General features: G+C 38.7%; 1 protein-coding gene and 1 pseudogene across 1 annotated transcript in view; one reads left to right on the top strand and one right to left on the bottom strand.

Annotated features, from left to right (window-relative positions):
• The window catches only part of LOC102834284, an 11858-nt pseudogene extending 10474 nt beyond the window's left edge, over positions 1 to 1384 (bottom strand).
• Positions 1 to 10578, top strand: part of DCAF8 (DDB1 and CUL4 associated factor 8) — a 69373-nt gene that overhangs the window by 9222 nt on the left and 49573 nt on the right. The gene's annotated exons all lie outside the window — the stretch shown is intronic.

Here is a 10578-nt window from a genome sequence, read left to right as displayed (position 1 = left end):
AGTTTTCAGCCCACAGTCCCTTTTCCTCTCTGGGTCCAAAGTCCCCAGTCGCTTCATCACTCCACGTCATCATCACTGTCTCCATCTCAGGCATTTCTGTTTCTCTGGGTAGGGTCCCGCTCTCGGCTCTTCTCTGTTGATGGTCCCAGAGGCCTCCGTTCCTATCCTGGAGAATTAATCACTCCCTTCCTTCTTACAAAACCTCCACCTTTGCATTTCCAACCCTCACACTCCGTCCTGATAAGCATTATTCACTACAGTATCACAAGTTACCCGTCTGTATCTCCTTTCATCAGCTCTGCCCAGACAGATTGAATAGTACCTACTAGAGATTCTACCTTCCGCCATGCTCCCTAGCACCAGTTCTCTCTTGAAAGCTTGTAAGCCAGTCACTTCTTGCCTTTGTAGCCCCCCTCCCCATTTGATTATCCAATGTCCAAGCTGCCCTTCTCTGTCCACTCTTTGTGTGGGTGTGGGTATGAATGTTTATTGCTGTGAGGATTTGTTCCCTCTTTTGAGTCTCTGCTCCATAGGTATAGGTCAAGTTCATCAGAGTGTATCAACTCACTCTTTTTTTTGTTCCCCCCTCTTCTTTCTTCTCCTGGTTGAGCTCCGATCATCCAGTCATCCGGTCCAGGTCACGTGGGTATCATCTGCAAGTGTGGGCGCTCCTGTGCATATGTCCTCTCTTCCTTTCAGCCGGTATCTCCGGGATTTTGTATATTAGAATTTATTCTTTGTTGACAGCACAATTCATCACAAACATTGTTCTGTATTGAGTTTTGTATGATTCATGCCTTTGACAATCAAAGCACAGCGTGGTCATGCAGGCTGGGCAATTCAAGACAGCATCACTGTTAGGAACAGGCTGTTGTTGATGTCGCTGCTGTATTCCAAAACCATGGTTAGCCCCTTCTCTTTGCATCGACCCAAGCCTGATCTCTGTTAACTTTTTCAGAATCATAGAGTTAATTCATCATTTGTTGGAATCCGATGTCATTTCTTCTTTTATTTTCTTGGTCACCTGTGCTGCTTTGTCTTCATCCTTAGAATCAGAGTCAAAATAAATAGCATCATAGTACTTTGTTGTCGCTATTCCTACTTTCCCATTTCCTGAGAAAGACCCTACTGTTTCCAGGGAGGATAACTTGTTCTCCACTGTGTTTATGGTGGAATTTAATTCAGCTTCCATTTCTTTTTCAAATTCATCTTTACTCGATGATTCACTTTCTCCAGTAAGACATTCTCTGATGAGCTTTTATTTTTGGACAGAAGTTCCATGTAAAAGCATAGCCACTTCATCTTCAGAGTTGCTCAGAGCTGGCTCCTCGTCACTAGGCTCTTCAACCACATAAGGATCATAGTCATGCAATAGCCAGTTCATGGTGACCTGCACCGGCTGACACAGGCCACCTGCTGGCAGATGGGTTTGTGATAATTTCTCCAACCCCTTTTCTAAAGAATCCTCCGATGTCACTTCAAGGATAGTATTTTTGATGCAAAGTATTTCATGATGGCAAATAGTATTTTCCTTAGCATTATTAAGGTCATTAGGCTTGAAAGTTACTATAGAAAATTTCTCAACTCTGCTGCTATTGGTCAGCACTCAAGGGCTAGAGTACATACATTCCTGACATACTCAAATATATTGTTATTAGAGTTGAAGCCAATCAAACTGTAAACAACAGGGAGTTTGGTATCATCAGCGGGGAGAGAAGGTATTGATCCAGGTAAGGAACAGTGTTCTTTGTTCATAGTTTGCCTGTCAAAGGATTTCCTCATCTTCTCTGCAGTGATTGCTTTGCAGTCCTCTGTCTTGGGTATCTCTCTCCCTTAAAGGGGGAGAAGTATATAAAGAAAAGGAGGCTTCTGGTTAAATTGGTTTACCTTAGTTTATAGAACAAGAATGAGCAAGAGAACTCTGAATTCTTTTAAAAGGTCACTGAGAGTGGATATATAGATTTTTTGGCTTTAAGCTTTGTTTTATGTGTACCGTGTTTAGAGGATCATTGTTGAGTGGCAAAAAGTCCAGACTTCTCTAGGAAATAGAGTTTAGAACCAGAGATAGGAAGCTAGAAAGATGATACAGATTTTTTGTGTACCTATGGAGCTGTGGGTTAATGTGCTGGACTGCAAGGCCGGTTTGAACTGCTCTTCGAATACCCTATATAGTGTTGCTATGAGTGAGAACCAACTCAATCGCACTTAACAACAACCATGTACAGAGAGTCCTGGTGTGGTGCTGTGGGTTAATGCGCTGGACTACAAGATTGGTTTGGACTGGAAGTCTTTGGTTTAAGCTCACCAGCTGCTCCTTGGAAACTCTGTACAGCGTTGTTATAAATTGGAACCGACTCGATGACACTTAACAATGACAACCATGTACAGAAAGAAGGCTTGGTGGTATAGTGGGTTAGGAGTTGGACTGCTAACTGCAAGGTCAGCAGTTTGAATCTACTAGCTGGTCTGCAAGAGAGAGAGGAGGCTTTTTGCTCTCATAAAGATTTGGAAACCCTTTGCAGAGTCGCTGTAAGTTGAAAGCAACTTGACAACATACAGCCACCACCACCATATACAGACAGGTTCTTTGCTTATGTTGTCTGTTATCTTCTAAACTGTCATCTGTTGAGCAGGGTTGTTGTTGTTAGGTACCGTCGAGTCGGTATCGACTCATAGTGACCTTATTCACAGCAGAATGAAACACTGTCCTGTCCTGGGCCAGTCTCACTATCGGTGCCACACTTGATCCCCATTGATGCTGCCACTTTGCCAATCCATCTTGCTGGGGGTCTTCCTCTTTTTTTCTGACCTTCCACCTTACCAAACATGATATCCTTCTCCAGCGACTCATCCCTCCTGACAATATGTCCAAAGTATGAGAGATGAAGTTTGGCCATCTTGGCCTCCAAGGAGCACTCTGGCTGCACTTTTTCCAACACAGAGCTGGTTGTTCTTTTGGCAGCCCATGGTACTTTCAATATTCTCCTCCAACACCATACATAACTCAAAAGCATCAATTCTTCTATAGTCTTCCTTATTCACTGTCCAGCTTTCACATGTATATGAGGTTATTGAAAATACCATGGCTTGGGTCAGGTGCACCTTAGTCTTCAAGTTGACATCTTTGCTCTTCAACACTTTGTCTTGTGCAGCAGATTTGCCTAATGCAGTACATCCTTTGATTTCTTGGCTGCTGCTTCCATGAGTGTTGATAGTTGATCCAAGAAGAATGAAGTCTTTGACAACTTCAGTCTTTTCTCCGTTGATAATATTGTTGTTTGTTGGTCCAGTGGTGGGGACTTTTGTTTTCTTTACATTGAGATGCAATCCATACCGAAGGCTGTGCTCTTTGATCTTCATCAGTAAATACTTTAAAGTTTTCTACATTTTCAGCAAGCAGGGTTGTATCATCTGCATATTGCAGGTTGTTAATGAGTCTTCCTCTAATCCTGATGCCCCGTTTTTCTTCATATAACCCAGCTTCTTGGATTATTTGCTAAGCATACAGGTTAAATAAGTATGGTGAAAGAACACAACCTTGTCACACACCTTTCTTAATTTTAAATCGTTCAGTGTTCCCATGTTCTGTTTGAACAACTGCCTCTTGGTCCAGGTACAAATTCCTCATGAGCACAATTAAGTGTTCCGGAATATTCATACTTTGAAATGTTGTCCATAGCTTGTCATGATCCACACAATCGAAAGCCTTTGCATAGTCAATAAAGCACAGGTAAACATCTTTCTGATATTCTCTGCTTTCAGCCAAGATCCATCGGACATCAGCAATGATATCTCTCGTTCCACAGCCTCTTCTGAATCCAGCTTGAACCTCTGGAAGTTCTGTGTCAATGTGTGCTTGTAGTCATTTCTGTATTACTTTTATTAAAACTTTACTCACATGGGATATCAAAGATATTGTCCGATGATTCCCGCATTCCATTGGGTCACCTCTCTTTGGCATGGGCACAAATATGGATCTCTTCCAATCAGTTAGCAAGATAGTTGTGTAGCATTACATTTTATAAAAGAAGAAGCTGAAACGCAAAGTAGATGGTAGAAGTAGAATTCAAACCCAGGTCTGCTTGACACCAAAGCGCTTTTCTTTGTGTTATACCATATACTGACTTTAATAACAGTAGCTGTTCATGCTAAGCAAATAAACTGAAAGGCAGAAGTCAGCATTTATTTATAAGTATTTACATAAAATATAAAAGGCTTATATAAATTACTACAGTAATTTTAAAACAAAATTGCTTAGACAGGATCTTGAGTTATGGTAGGCGAAGGAGCTCTGGTAGCGTAGTGGTTACGAATTGGGCTGCTAACCTTAGGGTCAGCAGTTTGAAACTACCAGCTGTTCCACAGGAGAAAGATGAGGCTTTCTGCTTCTGTAAAGATTTACAGCCTCGGAAACCCCGTGCAGGGTTGCTAAGAGTTGGAACCGACTCCACGGCACATAACAACAAAAACAACGAGTTTTTTAAGGAAATAACTGTTTATGAACTAAGAGATGACTGAATCCTTGTGTTATGTGGAGACAACCAGTATTCCTCCTCAATCCTATAGTAAGTTTCTTGGGAAAAGCTGTTCTGATTTAGAACCTTTTCTCATTAAACATCTTTCAGTACCTTCCTGTAGCAGTTAGAACACGGACTGTCTCCTTTTTTATCTCTTGACTTTTAAAGTATTTAACATATAATAACTTCTACTTCTCCAACCATTCCTTTGTTTCTGTCTCCTCTCTTTTTTTTTCATAAAGTAGGTATTCCCAGGTTTTTTCTTTGAATGTCCTCTCGAGACTTTCTAGGTACTTGTTTTATTTTATTTTATGTGTAATTTGCAAATATTTAGGTTTGAAGCTTTTCTGTCCAGATAATTTACAAGTCTATATATGTAGCCCTTATCAAATTGAATACCTACCTTGGTTCTCCACTGTATTCTTTTAACATCTCAGTTTGGATTTTACATATATTCATCCTCTTTCTTTATAAACCAACTTCTCTGTTATGGCATTAGATTTCCTTTAGGCACCCAGACTTAAAAAGAAAAAAAAATATGTATTTTTTTTTTATTCTTTCAGTTTTCATAGCTGCCAGTGCTACCTCTACAATGTGTCTCACATTAATTCCTTCACTTCAGTTCCTTCCCTCTATCATCGACCTAAGGCAGGCCCTCATTACTTCTTTGCCCAGGTTATTCTCATAGCTTTTAACCTTATTTCAGTGTATTTAATTAATTTAAACAAGCTAATCTTCCTCATGCCTAACATTTTCCTGCTGAGAAACTTCATAAACTCTTCATTGCCCACTGAATAAACTAAATATGCCTTATTCTGCCTTCAAATCCCAGAAGCTTATACATTCCACACACATATGTCAACCTACTGCTATACTTAACTGCTTTATTATATCTTAACATCTAGCCAAACCATACTACGTATATTTTCTGAATGTATCAGATTTTTCAGTTTACGTGTCTTTTCTCACTGCTAGTATAGTTTCCTTTCTCAGTTGTACCATTGAAATCCTGGTCTCCCTTCTGAGCTAATTTCTCCATGATAATGATTTTCTTCTTCCTAAAACTAAATATATTCTGCCCTTTGTTGGACTGCAACAGCATCCTATTCATCTTTTTAATGATACTGTTACTTGTATTTCTTGCAAGAGTTGTATACTCTTGGTTTCTAATTATTTGCTACAAAGGGATTCTGGCTGTCTTGTTTATATTTGTAGCTCCTTTATTATCTTAACACATTGTTGCATTACTGGCATGTTATATACAGATGGGCCACTGGATGGTGCCAGAGGCTTATAATTTGGATAAAAATGGGAGGCATAGAGCTGCTGTGCAATTGTGTTGCCCTGTGCTATGAAATTTCTGCACAATGGAAATACAGATTAACTAGTTCCCTATCCAGCCTACCAATAGACACAGTGAATGCAGTGTATTCAACTCCTAAAAGTGCTTACTTAAGAGTGGCAGAATTAAGACCTCCTCACTTATAAACATCTTTTATATAATATGTGTTTTAGGCTCTTTAGATTCACCCTTTAAATTTTCAGTGCCTGGGGTTTTCTGTCTGGTTAATTCAACACTATGCTATTAAGAGTGTAGCAGTCAGTGTTTATCAGGAAAGCTGATTTGGAGAAGTATTGATAGTGAAGCAGAAAAATAGGAAGGTAAGGAGAATCAGTTTAAATTAAACATTTGGACTTGAAAACAAAAATTGGGATGGAGAAAGTAGGATTGGCTGATTCTAGATGGACTGCGTGTCCTAGAACTGAAAAGCAAATTTGTAGTTTGGATGAAGATCAGCCCTGAACAGTTGTTCAATTATGAGTAGTATGGTACATCTGTCCTCCCAAGAGGAACCAGGAACTGCATGACTCTCAAATATCTGCCTATGTAATAGCAGAAGTATTTCATACTGTTTGCCTTTTAACGTCAGAGGAGATTTCAAAACCTTATTTCATTTTACTCTGGATATTTAAATATATGGGAGAGCTGGGCACTTGAGTAGCAGGCAGCATGCCAAGCAAGACCGCTAAACTGTACTGAGCAAATGCTGGTTTTTTGGAAGTCACGGGAACTAAGAGTAGTAAGTTAGAGTAAAGTGATCAAGGATAGTACTATTATTTAGATATTACTGTTTCCTTCAGGCCCAAGATACGATTGAGATTATCACCCCAGATTTCATTGGCACAAGGGACTTTATGAGTTTAGGATTTACTTTACGCTTATTGCGATTGCTGACAAATCACATAGGCAGCTTTGGTTGCAGCGCAAATCCTTCCAAAAACGTTTGCTTTCAAGTGAGAAGACTTGACATTTGTTCTCATCTGCTGTGGCATATTGACCACTTAACCATTGCATTTGAGTCAATATCCTGCTCATAGCAACCACTTTAGCCAACTTTGTTAATAATCACGGCATTGAGAATTAAGTATTTTTGAATTGTTGGATTTTGTCTGTCAGATAGCACTTTACATGATTTAATTCTCCCTACTCCCATTCATTCTATGTCAGGTCAAATTTATTAACCTAATTTATCCTGGTGTGGCGCTGTGGGTTAGTGCGCCAGACTGCAAAGCCATTTGAACTGCGAGGTTGGCGGTTCAGGCTCAACAGCTGCTCCTAGGAAACACTATATAGGGTCACTATGGGTCGGAACCGACTCAACGGCACTAAACAACAACAACTTCCATTTATTCTAGGTCAGGTCATATTTATTCACCTAATTTACATAGAGTGAAAAATGTAGTTTTTTTTTTTTTTAAGATAACTGGTTCTTTGGATTCTGATAAACACACAGTCTTGTAGCACCACCTTGATTAAGGCACAGAACATGTCCATCATTTCAAAAGTTTTGTTTACCCCTTTGTTATTTATTTCCTTCCTCTACTCCTAGCTTTTGGCATCAGATGGTCTGTTCTCTATTGCTACAGTTTCTCTTTCCCAGGATGTCCTATAATTGGAATGTATATATTCTGTAACTATTTGAGTCTGCCTTCTTTCACTTAGCAGAATGTGTTTTGAGGTTCATCCCTGTTGATACGTATATCATTGTTTGTTCCTTTATTGTTGAGTAGTGTTCTATTCTGTGGGGAGTTAATCTAATCTCTGCCAGTTTGTTTATCATTGACCTAGTTCAGGGATACGGGACTTTTCAGTTTTTTTTTTTGTTGTTGTTGTTGTTGTTTTTTGATGAATCGGAATAAACCACTAAAATATTTACTTACAGGTATTTTTGCGGATATGTTTGTATTTCCTTAGGGCAAATACCTAGGAGTGAGATTTCTGAGTTGTGTAGTAAATGTATATATAACTTTATAAGAAATTGCCAAACTCAACATCATCAGTTACTAATGTTGAACATCTTGATTTCAAGTGTTTATTTGCTACTCACACATTTTTGTTGAAGTGTCTGTTCATAGTTTTTGCCCATTTAAAAAAATAACATATTTTATTACTATCCTTTATCATGTGTTTTGCAACTATTTTGTTCCAGTTTGCAGTTTGTCTTCTTTTTAACAGTGCCATTTAAAGAGTATACATTTTTAATTTTGATAAGTCCTGTTTAGTAATTTCTTTTTTTATGAATTATGTTGTTTGTATGCTAAAGAAATATTTGCCTAACTGAAAAGATCACAAAGATTATCTCCTATGTTTTTCATGTAGAAGTTGTATTGTTTTAGCTTTTGCATATAGGTCTGTCATGATTCATTGAGTTAGTTTTTAGATACTGTATAAACTGTATAAGCTATAGATCCAAGTCTGTTCTCCCCTCGCCCCCTCCTCCCCAGATGCTCAGGTTTTCTAGAATACATAGTTTCTTGTACAGATCATCAATATTATGAAAAGAAACCCATGTGAGTGGTCTTAAACAAGACCACGCGCGTTGATACCTTGTCCATAAAGTAAGTAGTCTTGCCAGATATATTAACTCCTTTTCTGCTTGATTCTTTAGTAAATGTTTTGTTAGTTATTTGGTTGAAAATTTAAGGCTTTACTTTCATTAATAATTCATATTCCCATTAAGAAAAATCCAAGTCACTGGAATTTCTTAGGTAGAAATTGACATGGCACCATCCCCTCTCCACTGTCCCCCAGTAATTTACTCTTTTACCTTCAGTTTGACTGGGGTTACAGTTATTTTTAGAGTACACGTGGTAGAACTAATCTAATTAAACTTTCCCAGCTACCTGGGGCAGTGAGTGAGCTCATCAGCTCTTCCAACCCCTGCATAGTTGGCACTGGACTGGATTTTACATGGAAGTTGATTTTGGTAATAAAAATAGTGTATATTGTTGGGAATAAAGTACATCAAAGAATGTAGATGGTAGCTTGAGTTTGGATCAAGTATGGTTCTTAACTTCAGACTGTAAACCTAGACTGTATTCTTTGGCGATGGATTAGATTATGAAATAGCTGTAATAGGTATAAGTTAAGACCTAGGACACTATCATAGTATCCTGGCCTACTTTATGGCAATTACTCTAATTTCTGCTGTAAAGATGAGGTGGTTTTAAATTGTTTTATTTTAATTAAAAGTTATACTGCCTTATAAGAATAGCTGTTCATCCCCAATGTAGTTATATTTTATTATTATCATAATTTGTTGGCTTTCTAAAGAAGTAATCCTCCAAAGGGGAAATGTATGTACCTTAGAGGACATGCAAGAGGATCCAATGGTTTTTAGGTAAAGAATGTTGAAACGTCTTTATTTTTCCAGCTAAATTAAACTTAATTTTTAATGTGGGCTGTGCCTGTAATAAACACATATGCATATATTGGAGATTCGTACTCAGAGTTGTTACTGATAGAGATTCATAAAGTTTCTTTTTTTTTTTTTAAGGTTTTTATTGTGGATTGAGTTTACAGGGTGGATCATCAGTTTTACATTCAACAAATCATACACCTTGTTTCATTATAATGATTATAATCCCCTCCATGTACCATCAGTTAACCGTATTTCTCTCTATTCACTTTAGCTTTATTTAAAAACTTTTTTAAAAACAACAACAAAAAAACCCCTCAGGCATATATAATAATTAACACCTCCAAAGGGCATGTTCCTGGCCTCCATCTCTTAGACCCTCTTATCCCATGAATCTAGAGTCCTCAGCCACTCCCCCTCTCCATGACCCCATCTCTGCCTCCATCTCTGGTGTCGCTGCTTCTTTGGATAAGGTCCCGCATTCTGCTTGTGCTCTTCTCCCTTGGTGGGACTCAGGATTCCACCTAAGGTCGTATACGCTGCAAAGGCTTTGCAAGAGGCCTATTTAACTAAGCAAGTTGTAGAACCCCTTTTAGGTATTTCAGTCAGTTATAGGCTGAAGACAGGCTTACAAGTTTTCTGTAATCATATTTCCCAAAATTCCTTTCTATCCCACTCAAGTGTCAATTATACAATAGTAGGCAAGGGAAACCAATATTCATAAGACAGTCAAGCATTTTAATATTGTTTCCCCTCTTCAAGCTATGCCTAGATCCCGGTATCACAGAGCCCTGTTGTTCCAAGGTTAAGCATGCATCACTATTTACCTCTGTCCCACTTAGGCCATGCAAACCTGTCTCAGTGTTCCCCTGTCTACCTTGTTCTTCCACCTTCTCCACTTGTATTGTCCTTCCCAACACCTGAACTAAACCCCCCACCCTAACCCCACAGTTGTGGTTACCTTATATTCCATTAACTTTACCCTCCATTTAAGACAGTCTATTTTATCCTGTAATCCACCTGACCTTCTCACCACCTGGATCTCTGTTTCTCTGTATTTACCTTCTTTCACATTGTGATTGTTTTGATCATAGACTGACCTCCCAGATCCTCTGTTCTTAAAATTTTATTTTGTTCTTGACTCTTCCATTTGTCGATTGAGTTCAGGGTGATGCTGCCATGTATGTCACTCTCAGGTTGTTTTCTGTTCTTGTTGGTTCTCAGTCCACAGAACTTCCTTTAGGATGTTTTTCATAGCAGGATTGGCTTTGGCAAAATCCCTTAGCTTCTGTTTATCCTGGAATGTTCTGATTACACCATCGTATTTGATTGACAGCTTTGCTGGGTAGAGGATTCTTGGT

This window comes from Chrysochloris asiatica, unplaced genomic scaffold, assembly GCF_000296735.1.
Source record: "Chrysochloris asiatica unplaced genomic scaffold, ChrAsi1.0 scaffold00042, whole genome shotgun sequence".
Lineage (NCBI taxonomy): Eukaryota > Metazoa > Chordata > Mammalia > Afrosoricida > Chrysochloridae > Chrysochloris > Chrysochloris asiatica.
The sequence above is the reverse complement of the archived record's forward strand: the minus strand, read 5'-3'. Positions and strand labels throughout refer to the sequence as shown.